This window comes from Ailuropoda melanoleuca, chromosome 17, assembly GCF_002007445.2.
Source record: "Ailuropoda melanoleuca isolate Jingjing chromosome 17, ASM200744v2, whole genome shotgun sequence".
NCBI lineage: Eukaryota > Metazoa > Chordata > Mammalia > Carnivora > Ursidae > Ailuropoda > Ailuropoda melanoleuca.
Window position 1 is genome coordinate 22114476 of NC_048234.1, and position 14735 is coordinate 22129210.

Consider the following 14735-nt stretch of genomic DNA (forward strand, 5'->3'; position numbering starts at 1 on the left):
ACCAGCAGCACTAATGATCGAGGATACTTTTCTGATAAGAAATTAATCTTTCCCTTAACTTTCATAAAATGAAGCAGGCACACTTTATATGTCCAATCATGTCTATCCTTAGAAAAACCATTTAGAACTCAATATTGCTCTAGATAATTCAAATGCATTCTAACTGCCCAAAGGAAGGCTTCATTTGTCTCTGGAGATGGGTTTTCTGAGGATAATTTCATTCTGAAGGATTTTCTCAATAATACTCCATTATATATTGTTGACCAGACAAGAAAGGATTTTACAAATGTTGTCTTCAATGTATCTCTGAGGCTTCAACACATCTTTGGGCAGGTGCATTTGAGGGATCAGAACAAGAATTCAGAGCCTAAAATTTTTTATTGTCACCAATTGCTCAAATATTTTAACTTTTCTTTGGCAGGCCATTGTACCGATTGCCCTGTGTTTCTCTGAATAACATGCTTCTGTACCAGTGGGACACTGTAGCTCATCTCCAAGCCCCTCAGCCAAAGGCCACGGTGGCAGAATATGCCGTATCCCTTTTCCACGCTGTTTTATTAGATTTTATGGCAGCATTTTACTTTTAGACCATGTTTGGCTCTTACCGGACTTATCTTTTCCATGGCTATTCACTGCATTTCGTATGTGTGTGACCCTTTTCCAGCTTGACTTCCAACACATCACCCACCAGATTCTTGCTTCAAGTTCAGCACACAAGAGCGCAATCTGCTGTTGTTTTATTCCAGCCATTTTTTTTTTCTGTGCTTGAAGTCGTTCTATGTAAATTTGAGGGAAGAGTAGAAAATAAACCAGAAACATATAAAAACAAAAATAACCATGAAAATTACCTTAGATGACTCTTTAAAGAAATGGAGATAAATAGTCTGCTTTGGGGACCAAAAAAAAAAAAAAAATTGATTCTCTCCGCAGGTGGGGATAAAATACATTCCACAACAACATGGCTCTATTTTAGTTGTCAATTTTGTTACCAGCCAGAAAGTGATGAATATAAAAAAACCCAAAAAACCACAAGTATACAAAGTTTGAGGAAAGGGTGGCAAGTGTCTGGATTCTGCATGGGGCAAGGTTTGCTGCCAGGCAGGAAGCTTCTCTCTTTTATCTCCCTCACAGATAAACTCAGCTGAACAGTCCCTGACCCCCTGAGTGCTGGGCGTAAAGGAGAGGCTCACATCTGGTCTGGAATTGTGCATATACAGTTGCTTATCTCACCAGAGACACTGTGACATCTGTGGGAATTTTACTATTTCGAGGACAATTTGGGGACTTTTGGTCACAGACTTTTCTACAATATGGAGGAAATCAGGGGAATTGCTGATAAGGTCAAAGAACATCATAACGTGAAGCACCGTTGGTTTAATAGGACTTCGGGCATGCGGGGTGTGTCTGCATCTTAAAGAGATTGACACCTCCCACTTTGCCTATATTTTATTGAACTACTTAAAAAATATATCTACCTGTGGGGGCATCTGTCTTCATGTGACACCTCAATCTTACGGTGTGATTTATTTACTGACATTAATGACTGTAACCACCGTTGCCTGATATATTCTGCAGGTCCCACGGCCCATATCGAAGTTTATTCCCTAAGAACTTATGACCAGAACACTGAGCTATTATTTCTAGTGCTAACATAATACATAAATACTTACCAATTGAGGAAAATAATTAAATAACTCAAGTATAATGGAATGATCTAGGTAAGTGACTATTCTTTTAAACAGCCTACAAATGCTAGTCTCTCTGGTCTTTGACCTGTCACAGGCTATATATCAATGCCTTCTTTCAAATGGTAACACTATAACTTCTTATAGGAGTCCTTTTAAAAAAGAAATGCCAGGGGCGCCTGGGTGGCTCAGTTAGTTAAGCATCCGCCTTCAACTCAGGCCATGATCCGGGGTCCTGGCATCGAGTCCTGCATTGGGTTCCCTGCTCATCGGGGAGTCTGCTTTTCCTTCTCCCTCTGTCCCTTCCTGCTGGTCATGCACTGCTCTCTCTCTCTCTGTCTCTCTCAAATAAATAAATAAATAAGAAATCTTCATAAAAAGAAAAAAGACAGACCGATCTCAGAGCCTCTGGTTCCATGCACAAAGGAAGCACATTATGCTAGAACACATGGCTCCCTGGATTGCCCATGGCCACCCACCAAGATTAGAATCTTGGTCTCCTCACTCCCAGTTGGTGCACCTTCTACTGCACCACATCGTTTTCCCTTTTTAAAAGAGAGGGGAAAGAAGTCTCCAAGTTCATGCTCTTCATCTCAGTGACAGCCATCAATGCCCAAGTGAAGAAACAGGCCCAGCGCTATCCACCGCAGGCTGTCAAATTTGTTTTCTTCGACTGTGGCTTTCAAACTGTTTTAACAACTACTCTCAGTACGAAATGTATTCCACGTCATGACCTGATACACACATACGTAGGGATACAGTGAATGGTGCCAGTCAGGGCCCAACCAGGAAAACGGAGGAATTTAATTCAGGAAATTGTTTACCTAGGCGAGGAAAAAGCTGAGATGCAGACATGGAGCTGAGAGCACCAACAGTAAGAAGTCACAATCAGCCCGAAGGTGCGGGAGCAGGGATGAGGCAGAACTCACGGAGCCCAGAGACCGAGGTCTCCTAGAGAGGTGGGAAGCCAGGACGGTTCTCAGAGCCACTGTGGAGACACAGCTGTTGCTGGAGACGCAGCCAGAGGCAGAAAGAGAAGAGGGGACTAATACCCTGTCTTCCGCTTCCTTCCTGTCCTCCAGCTGTCCTGTCTCTTGCCAGGGCCTCCCAGGGGCTGACTGCAGCAGATACAAGCACCTGGGAAGTGCAGCCCAAAGGAATCGGCCCCACTGGCCTCAGAGAGCCCAGCAGAAGAGTGAAGAACGGATCTCGGGCCAACAGACACTGTAAGGACAACAAGGGCTCCTCCAACGGCACTCACCCTTACTAATAGCAGTGCTCTCTGAAGTGAACGGTTTCTATTCTATTTCTTGTTCTCACGGCGGCACACACCCCACTATGACTCAGAATGCACAGTGAGTTGAAAAACACTCCTTGGACCCATAAGGCGATACACATCTGAGGAACCTTTTGCCCTCACCTAAATATTTTTTTAGGTCAGGTTATTAAAACATGGGTCTCGTGATCAAGACTTTATGGAAGGTATCATATAAAACATAGTAAAATAAAAATTTCCACCAGGCTCCTCTACTTGGACTTTTTTTTTTGGTGTGTAGATACCAAGTAAATAATGACGGATGACGATGAGACAAGTCAGTTCCTGGCTTAATTTTTCCACATAATCAGCAAATAGCCAGAGATAATAGAGATTTATCAAGTCTTTTTATTTTCTTTTCCTGTAGAGACTTCAGAGTATTGCAATAATAGTTCTATTTTTATAATAGAATCATTCTTTGTAAGTCACTTTTACAAAGATACTGGTAGTACACAAACCAGGGTTGGTTTGTGAGTACCACCCCCACAACTGTAGTAAGATACTAAATGTAAAATTTAACCGTGTTTAAAGCCAATTAATACCATAAATACATCCAAAACTGCAGATGCAACAGTTTTAGATTTTTGGAAATCTAGTAAAATAGATATCCTAATTTGAATTAATAACAAGAAAACTACAGTTCGTGATTCCATTTTCACGTGAATACCAGGATGCATTATTATGTTAAAGCAAAATCTATAAAATTTCCCACCTTCGTAAGAATTTAGACTGTGAAATTTGCTAGTATGCTTCCAGGGCCTGAGGTTTTAATAGATTCGTGATGGATTTGTTGGTTGTTAGTCATTACGAAGGGCATAGTATCTGGCCTTTACTGATTGGTACATTCAGGGTCTTTCTTGAAAACTGAGCAAAACTATCTAGTAACTCTCTGCATCAAAGACACTATTAACACACACATTGAAAGAGAAGATCACTTAGGCATCTCATAACCTAAACACCTTGTTTTGTAGGGTTGAATCACCAATGTATATAACTTGAATTAAATTTCCAATCAGCATTTTGCTAAATGATCACAGTTCCTCCTCTCTTCTGAATACTGTCCACCCTGCCCCCTCTCACTTCATCAATGGATTCATTACCAGGTTTTAAAAGCTTTCCCATATATGACATTGGATACAGTACTGATAATCAACTAGGAAAAATACTTGGAGCAGCCATATAACACCGAGAGACATTAGCATCAAAATTTGTAGAGTTAGACAATTTATATATTGAGAAAATGTGGAAAGTAAGTGTGAGGAAATACCACCAAAGTCCTTTCGATATCAGCTGTGAAAATCCATAACAAATTGTGGCAAGGCTCAGCAGTGCTAGTGGTGGGCTGGCCACCATCGAGGGGGATTTGCATGCATAACCTCCCTCCCACAAAAGCTCCCCTCTTCAAGCCAGGTTCGACTCCGGAGAAGTCACGTGACCTTGACCTGTGAGCCCTTTTACCTTCACTTACAAAATGGAAGGATTTGCGCCATCTTGTATTTTGTGTCTCGGTTTTCCATCCGTAGAATGGGGAGAACATAATAATGGCACCCAACACAGGCACCGTTAGGAGAATTATAAAAGCCAGTGGAGGTAATGTACGTTTCATGGTGCCAACACAGAGGAAAACACTCACTAAATGAAATGAGTTTATAAACTAACTTCTGTTAGCCTCTTTGTCCTAACAGGTCTTAACACTCCTCCCTCTTGGGTTAATTATGTTCAGGCCTGTCTACGGATTTCCCTTCTTCCTCCTCTTCCGCACCTTCTCGGGCCAAGCCCAAGTTTCAGGTCTTGCTCAGTGCTTCCTGCTGTGAGCTCCCTCCAGCTCCTCAGCCCTTCCCTGGCTCGCAAAGCCCCGTGTCAAGGGTTGATCACTCTCCATTCAGCCCTGTATCTCCAGCTGCCCCAAAGCCATCGCGTTTGGATGGTTTTCCTTTATCTTGTTCTGTCTAAAGCATCATTTCTCATTTTACCTAATATATGTGTCCCCTTCGAGCACCTCTTCTTCTGTCCATTTGTTTATTTACATACATTTTCACAATGATTAACTATGACCCCATAACCAAAAATCTGATTCAAGAAAAAAAAATCCCCCATAATTCTCCAGTGCAATCCAATCACTGCGATAATGCAGCTGTGGTTCTTCCCAGTCTCTCCCACCGCCGCCTAGGTGTTTGTACTGTTGTAACCAGAGTCTGCAATTCTAATTGTATCTTGCTTACAATTCTAATTATTCCATGAGGATTTTCCATGTTGGAGAAACTTTCATAATAGATTATTGTTTTACTGTTATCTCCGTTTCCAGCAACTCTCTCCTTCAGTTCATGCTACACACCTGGCTAAATCTCACCTCATTCAGAGCACGACTTTACGCATCTTTGGTGCGTTCAGCACCACGGGTGATTCCTTACTGTTCAAAAATTGAAGCCCACGCTCCTGAGCCAAGCTCAAAGGCCCTCTTCAAACAGCAGTCCATCCTTTCCAGCCTCATCTCCTATTACAGGACTTCTCCTTGGGCCAAATCGCATCACTTATTTTTTTTTTTATTTTTTTTTTAAAGATTTTATTTATTTATTTGACAGAGATAGAGACAGCCAGCGAGGAGAGGGAACACAAGCAGGGGGAATGGGAGAGGAAGAAGCAGGCCCACAGCGGAGGAGCCTGATGTGGGGCTCGATCCCATAATGCTGGGATCACGCCCTGAGCTGAAGGCAGACGCTTAACCGCTGTGCCACCCAGGCGCCCCAAATCGCATCACTTATTATTCCAAACACAGAAAAATGATCATTGTCCCGGTGCCTTCCTTCAAACCATTCTGCCGACCTATGATGCCCACCTGCTGGGTGATGCTTCCTTCCACTCAGGTCCTCCTTCCTCCCCCAGAAAGCCTTCCCCACACACTGTGGTTCCTCTCCTCTCTCTCTGGGCCACTTGTCAGGCAAGCTTCTAGGGTCCTATCTTCTACCTCTCTGTGTCCTCAGCGCTCAGCACAAAGGGCATGCTCAATAAATACTTATTAATGATGCTGATGATACCCACTGTCAGCACAGCTGTTCTGCTTTCTACGATAATGAGGAAAGCAGTATGGGAGCATTAGGGAGAAAATTCACTATAGTCTTCCTCAAACGCTGCCAAAAGTCCGAAGAGATTTACCTGTATCCTACTTTCATAGCAAAGACACGATCAAAATTAGGAAGGAAGGAAGGGAGGGAGGGAGGATGGAAGGATGGAAGGAAGGGGATAATCAAGGACTATTTTGCAATTTCACATACTCTATTTGATTCATGATATAGCAGAGATCAATGTGAAGCATTCTTAGATTGTAACGTCTCCATTACAAAATGCCTTGAGGCCCAGAAAGCTTAAACGGTGATAATAGAAGAGTCCACATTAGAGCCCGAGGCTTTCTCAATCCAGCCCGTGCAAGTTAGTCGCATCAGAAGCAGTATGGTACGACGGCGAAAGGCTTGGGATCTTAAGCCGAGCTGCCTCGCTACCAATTTTAACTACTAGTTGCATGATCATAGAAAATCTACCTAACTTCTCTGTGTCCCAGTTTCCCCATCTGTGAAAGAAGGACAACAGCAGTGGTATTCTAGAAAACGTTTAACAAATGGCTCTCCCCCCAGAAGCCCCGATTTGTAACATATGTCGATTTCCATGGTATAAATAAATACTCCCACAATGACTGATTTCAAGCTACCAACAGGCTCACAAAATTCCTGAAAATTTAGCAATGGACGCTTCCACGGTTCCGTCCTTACAGGGCTGATGTGAAGATTAAGTGAGTTAATACGTATGAAGCATTTAGAACGGGCCCGGGCACCTCACGTACTTCGTTGGATAAATATTAGCTGTTTTTATTATACCATTTCAGTTTCCCTCCCTCTGTGGAAATGGAGGATAGAAATAGCAAGTACTATTGAAAAAAGCAGTTGCCTTGATTTTAGTTCATTTCAACCTCTTCCTAACCACATGTTTTATGCTCACTATTGCCAAGCAGCCCCCGTTGACTTATTTGAATTTCCTTTCCTTTTCCTTAATTCATCTTTTTCGGAAGCATTCTAAGAATCAGAGGCATGGCTAAAAGCCACATACCAGGAAAGAAAAGGGGTTATAAAAAGTAAGGATAATCCCAACTGAACATTTTTTTCCTGAATAATCATTTTAAGAAAAACCTAAGGACTCCCTCAAACAGCTAGACACGAAAGTTTACTCGGATACAATTACTTATTGTTTTGCGGGGGGAGATAGGAGTTGTACTTCATCTAGCCTCTTTTCAAAATAATTTTAGTCCCTGGTGTTCTTCCTGACACAAAATAAATAGGAATTTTTATTAAAAAGAATCCCAAAATATAGGACTCTGAAGAGGGCTTTCGGCTTTTCGGTTTCAGTGGGTGCTACCATGACTGCTGCTTATAAAACACCGGCTTACAAATATCATACTTTGCTGACTGTGTCATCAGAACTAACACTCAGGCAATAAATATTTGTTACCTACAGAAAACAGGGTGGTTTTCTGTCTTGAAACCAGAAGTTGACCACCAACAATTCTGCTCATCAGCTGGAACCCAGGGCCTCGGCATTTTTCTCTAGAATGTCCTCTTCTTTCTTGGTCAGCTGTCTTGTCACAAATTCTGAGCTCTTCATTTGCTTCTTCCATTCGAGAAATGGTTTCTAATGGTACTTTGGGGAACTGCAGTCCCTTCTCAGTTATTTTTTCTAGGGTTCCTTTTCTCCCGTTGCTATCCATTTGGGACTTCTTTTCTATGTGCCATGCCTCACGTCATTTGCCAACTGTTACGGAGTCTTTAGATTAGGAAGAGCCTCCTTTTGCTGTTGGAGGAACACGGGAGACAGTGAAACATCCAGGCCACAATCCCATGTGCGTGCCCGCTTGCATTCTACCTCTTTGGAGAAAATGGAACCCTCTCTCAACCTTTGGCCTATGGTTTCCCCACCTCCCCCACAGCCCCCAGCAGCCAGCCTTCTAGTTTCAGTCTCCAGGAATGTGACTACTCACATCAGTGGAGAATCAGGCAATATTTGTCTTTTTTGCGGATGGCTTATTCCCTTTAGCATGATGTCGTCAAGCTGTATCCATGTGGTGGTATTTAACAGGATTTCCTTCCTTTTCGAACCTGAGGAGTAAGCCGTGACATGCACCTACTACGTTCTGTTTGTCCGTTCACCCGCTGAACGGCACTTGGGCTGCTTCCGCATTTCAGCTATTCCAAGTAATTCTGCTATCAACACGGATGTGCAAATATCTGTTCCAGTCCCTGCTTCCAATTCTTTGGGGTATATACTCAGAAGTGGAATTGCTTGGATCAGAGAGCAATTCTATTTTTAATTTTTTGAGGAGCCACCATACTGTCTTCATACAGTAGGTTTTCCTTTGTGCATCAGTTTACACTCCCACCAGCTGTGCATAAAGATTCCAATTTCTCCCACATCCTCACCGGCACTTGTTCTTTTCTGATTTTTTTGTTTTTAATTTTTTTTAGCAGTAATCATCCTAACGGATAGGGAGTGGTACTGCCACAATGAGATACTGCTGCAAACCGACTAGGGTAGCTATAATACTGATTGCTTCAAAAAATGACAACTACAGGGGGACCTGGGGGACTCGTCTGCCTTCAGCTTGGGTCATGATCTCAGGGTCCTGGGATCAAGCCCCTCATTAGGCTCCCTGCTCAGCAGGGAGTCTGCTTGTCCCTCTCGCTCTGCCTCTCACCCCAACTCATGCTCTCTCTCTCTCTCTTGCTCTTTCTCTCAAATAAATAAATAAATAAGATCTTTTTTAAAAAAAATGACAACTACAGAAAATAACAGTATCAGTGAAGATGTCGAGAAATGATTGGGGCCTTCATACACTGCTGGTGAGAATGTAAAATGACGCGGCTTCCCTGGAAAGCAGTTCGGTGGTCGCTCACTCAGCTAACCATACAGTCACGTGACACGATTCCATCTTCAAGTACACAGCGGAAGGCCTGAAAGCAGCTATTCAAACAAAAGTGTGTATGGAAGTTTATAGCACTATCAGATGAACGAATACGCAAAACGTGATGTATCTACACAATGGAGTATTATTCAGCCATGAAAATGAAGTCCTGATACATATTATCGCATGGAGAAACCTTGAGAGTATTATGCTAAGTGAAAGAAGCCAAACACAAAAGGCCACATATTTATATTCCCTTGGTACAAAATGTCCCAGTATGGAATAATCCAAAGAGGTGGAAACCAGATTAATGGTTGCCAGGAGCTGGGTGGGGAGAGGGTGGAGGGGGGAATAACTACTCAACAGGTAAGGGGCTTCCTTTTGGGGTGATGAAAATGTTCTGAAACCAGTAGTGATGATTGTACAACATTGTGAATGTGATAAATGCCACGGAGTTAGACACTTTAAAATGGTTAAAATTTTATGTTATGCAAATTTTACCTCAATTTAAAAAAACTTACTGACGAATGTATCGTTCACCATCTACATGTCAGGCATAGTGGATGTAGAGTTGATTAAGATATCGCTTCTCTCTCTGGACTCTGAGATCCTTAAGGGACTGGCAAGGAAAATAATACAGAACAAAGGTCTGTGCTCCAACACATTCACAGGCTGCTGGAGGCCAATCCCACCTGGGATGCTAGTGGTCATGACGCTAGGGCTTTCCAAACGAAGTAAGTCTTGGAGGATTGATTGACTGATGGATTAGAATGCTTCCCTTTTGTGCCTGATACTGTACTAGGCTAGGAATGCAATGACGAACAAAATCAGGCGTCATCTCTATCTCATGAAGCTTGCTTTCGGGTCAGAGTCAGACAATGATTACAACCACCTGCAGACCGAGGTAGGTGCTACAAAGAACAGGAATACTTTTCCGTGAGAGTGCAGAATAAAGAAAGTCTAGACTAGCGATCAAGGAGGGCTTCCTTCTGACAGGAGTTCTTGAGCTGAGATCTGTGCAATGGGTAGGAGACATGAACAAGCTAAAAGGGACCAGCAGGTGCAAAAGCTGCAGCAGAAGGAAACCTGACACGCAAAGTCGTTCGCAGGCATGAAGAAGGTCATGGTCGTTGGAGCCAGCTGCATAAGGAGCACGAGTCTGGAGACACAAGCAGCGCCTGGAAGGGCCCTTCTGTACTGGCCCTAGGAAAGATGCTGTTCTTTATCTCCAGCATGACAGGAAAAGGGTAAAGAGGGCTTGCGTGATGGTTACCACCACCCTGGCGGTCAATGGACTGGAAGGGAGCAAGAGCAGAGGCAGAGGGGAGACCAGTTAGGAAGCTACAGCAGTTGTTCAGGGAATACGTGATGGTGCCTGCGAGGTGGCAGTAGAGAGGGACAGACATGGAGGTGGACCAAGAAAGCAGAGGCGGAGTTAGGAAGGGAAGAGGAAGGCCCAGGTAGACTGATGCCCGGCACGCAGGCAGGAAGGGCTAAAGCCTGAAGTGGACGCTGGGAGAGGCTCACCAGAAGAGGTCACCATGGGAAGAATCCACGGGAAGGTGTAGCTGCAGGAGCCGAGGGAGGGTGCTGGAGAAGTCAGATCACAGTGGCGCTCACTGGTCTGGACCTTACCTTACCTTGGCGGACATGGGAAACTGTGAAGCGTTAAAGGAGGGAAATGGGAGCACCAGATGCCTGTTTTAGCACGATCGTTTAAGGGGTGCTAGAGAATGGATTTAGGGGTCTAAAGCAAAGATGCTTGAGTATAAACAGGGAAAGCAATCAGGAGGTTGTTGCAACCGCCTAGCATGAAAACTGATGCGTGTCTGGGCTACACGGGATCATGAGGCTGGGGATGGGATGGCTGTAAGAATCAACTGATAACCACAGTCGTCATGATTTGTTGAGCCCGTGGCACATACACAACCGCAACAACATCACTCAGATGGCCTCACGGAGCCTCGTCAGTTTAAGGGCTGTGGCACGAAACAGATGAAGAGGTCTGCAGAGTCTCTGACAATATTTTGCTTTCAGAATTTGCCCCCGTTCTGATGTGATATGGTCACTCAGCTGAACCACAAGTTCTTTAAGGACAGGGATCACATCTTCCTCGCCACATCATGTCCCACCCCTACGGCCATACTTGCCTCAAAGAAGGGGCTTAATAAAAACTTGAATGAGTATGTGAATTAAAAAGGTTTATTACTCAGTGTCCCTGCCATATTACTAACATTAGGGGAAAAAATACACACACCTTCAAGGATTATAGAACTCTGAAGCCCTCACCAGTGAGCTGACTAATGTATCAGCTACCTTTCAAGATAAAATGCTGCCCTTAGGGGCGCCTGAGTGGCACAGTGGTTAAGCGTCTGCCTTCGGCTCAGGGCGTGATCCCGGCGTTATGGGATCGAGCCCCACATCAGGTTCCTTCCTGGGAGCCTGCTTCTTCCTCTCCCACTCCCCCTGCTTGTGTTCCCTCTCTCGCTGGCTGTCTCTGTCAAATAAATAAATAAATTCTGTGTAAGAATGTGTTGTCTTCACCACCGACATGTATCGCTCTGGACTGGTGATCGGGGGCACGGTGGAGCAGATTAGTATGGGATTTACTGGAGTCTGAAAAAAAACTCTCAGGCTCAAAACACCTATGAGCAGACTATCACACTAGCATCCAAGTAATATGGATGCAAAGATTTCCTCGAACTTGTTCAAACTGTGTCAGCTCTTATCTCAGGGATTTTGCAACAAATGGTCCTTCCAATGGACCTGGCTTGTTGGAAGTGCATGCTGTTTGTCAGCTCTATCTCCAAGCACAAGAGGAGACCCCATTGGAAAATCTGGTTCTGAGACCCCTTACTCAGAAAACTTCAGTCTCAGAAAACTTTAGTTAAGACAGAATTCCCGAAAGGCAAGGCTTTGAACATATTGGGGATAGGGAGAAAGCAATTAGACTAGTAATTCAGAGCTTAGAAGTTACATTGGCAGTATTTAAAGCTTAATAAAGGCTTTAACAAAGAACAATTAGACAAAGTCTCAGAAAGAAATCAGAGAAAAAGGAAAAAAGTTTATTTGATTTGTGAACACTAAATGGCCTCTAAATGTGTGTGCTTGTGTGTGTGTGCACGTGTGTATATTTCTATATATTTCTTAGCAAGTTTGGTCTTCTGATTACGACACAAAAATGTGGAAGCAAGGTCACACAGTTTCTTTTAGAATTAATTTGTGTAATTTAAGAGACAAATGCTAACCTCTCTGAATGGCAAAATCTAGTAGATCTCTAGGATTACCATTTCCATCCATGACCCAAGGCTTCTTTTTTTCCTTTCTTTTCTTTTCTTTCTTTCTTTCTTTCTTTCTTTCTTTCTTTCTTTCTTTCTTAATTTATTTGAGAGAAAGAGAGAGTAGGGGGATGAGCAGAGGGAGAGGGAGAGAGAGAACCTCAAGCACACTCCCCACTGAGCACGGAGCCCAATGCCAGGCTAGATCATAGGACCCTGAGATCATGACCTGATCGGAAATCAAGAGTCAAATGGTCACCTGACTGAGCCAGCCAGGTGACCTGACCCAAGGTCATTTTCAAACCAACTGTCCTTCCTGTTGTTGATTTAGTAGATGGAGATGGGAGAAGAAGGTGTAGATAAATGGCAAGAGAGGAGTAAGAAGGAAAAGCAAGGCTTGGGGTATATTTGGGGCTGCATGGAACACTGTGGTGCTGGAATTCTCTGCTCTTCCGGGTCTTGCTCTGTGTCCTGAAGGCAGGTGAGTTCCTGAACTGGATTAGTAAGCTTCCTTATCTTCTGTCTTCCAACTGGTACCAGCAGAAACTCTGAGCCATGGGCAGGAACCCTGGTGGGGGTAGTGAGGTCCAGGTGCCCATTCCTCTGCTGAACTCCTGATTATCAGCAAACCTCCACCTCGGGCCACATTTCTTCTAGGTGGGGGGGGCATCTTCCATGGTGACTTTCTTGGGTTCTGCTCCTTCCCCTCACCCTCTCAGGTCCACGGGTACTAAATTCTCCACTATTGCTAGTCTGGGGCCACTTCACCATACTCTGCTGATTTCCCTGAACCCTGCCCATACTTTTGTAAAAAGTCCCTTCATTCACCTGCCTCAAGTTTTCATTTGAATGCACCATCAGCTTCTTGCTGGGAACCCTGATGGATACAATTGTCTTCTAAGGCAAATAGAGCACTGAAGCTCTGACAAGATGATCCTGGAAAATCCCAAGGAGATAGGGTAACAATTTACTGACTTTTTCCTTTGGCCTCAGTAATGAAAAAGTGAATGGTTGTAATCTGAATGTAATCTGGGTTAATTATTGATGGGATAATGTTCCCTTCTATAGCACTTACTCTCCCCTGGTAAGCCCAACTCCCCATTAACTATAAACAAAATTATGAAACTACTTTAAGAACTAAGTTTTAAGCATCTTAAGTTTGAAATGCCTCAGGGAGAGCCTAGTGGTAATGCTTTCTAAGTGTTCAAAGATGAAATTGTTGGCCACTGGAGACAGTGAGTTCCACACTTCAGGAGGTGTTCAAGGAGAAGCTGGAAAAGCCATGGACTGGTTCTTGAACTTGCTGATTTCAAGGTCATTTCCAATGCACACTTTTAGGGTTCTTAGCTTTAGGCTTTAACTTTTGATTATTGTGTTTATTATGCAAATGTTGACTCTTAATTTGGATATTTTGATATACTGAGACATGACAACATACACATAGATTTTAGGCTCAAAAATCTTAAGGAAAATTCGTCTTCAGTATGGCGTGGCAAAACCATGGTTGCTGTTTCAATCTTAGCGCTTAGTGAAAAGCTGTGTGTTCTGTGGAAGCTACCTAACATCTCTGTACTCGCTTTTTGCTCAACTTTCTCACTGACAGATGGTGGGAATTCAGTGAAGTAACGCCTAGGACAAATTTAGGTCCTCAGCCAATGTGAGTTCTCTTCTCTTGCTTCAGCATCTCCATTAAGCCGCTCCTCCTGCTACATCGATTTATGGTGCGAAGGTAAATAAGAATGCTTTTAAGAATTCTTTTTTAATTGAAAACCACAATCAAAGTGATGACCCACACCATCACTCCAGCATCTCACAACGCTGAGGACACCGTGTTCCATCCATGAAGACTACAGCGTGGGAGAAAGTCTTCCCTGAAAGGGCCGATGCTTTAAAATACCAGAAACAAATTCTATTCATACAGCGCTTTTCACCTTCTGGCCATTCTGCTTGGAGTCTCAAAACAGCCCTTCAGCCAGGCATTATTATTTCCATTTATAAAGGGAAGAATCTAAAAAGGGCAGAAAACCTCACTCATCATCCTTAAGGAGGTGGTCCTTCCACAGCCTCATTCAGACATTTACTCAGTTGAGGAAACAAGATTTTAAAAACCAAAATAATCTTAAAACTTAATAAAGGAAACAACACACAGCAGCTGAGTTGAGCCACATGAGTTAAAAGCAAATCGTCTCGAAGTACGATTAAGGATTTCTAGAGCAAGAACACCTCCTCGCGCTGGGCGACTTGGGCAATCAGAGAAACATGCAGCCCCGGGGTTTAGAGCACAGGCTAAGGAAACCTGATGAATTCCTGGCTCTTTGGCAGGCAAGCTGCGTCACTCTGGACAAGGTGATCGGCGTCGAAGCCTATTCTGTGCCACAGCTTCCTCGTCTGCCAAATGGAGGCAATAACAGGACCTACCCACGGTGGGTATGTGAGGTTTAAATGAGATAATCTAGTTGAAGGGCTTGGCAGAATCCGTACTTGGGAGAAAGCTGTTAGGATTATAAGGCAGA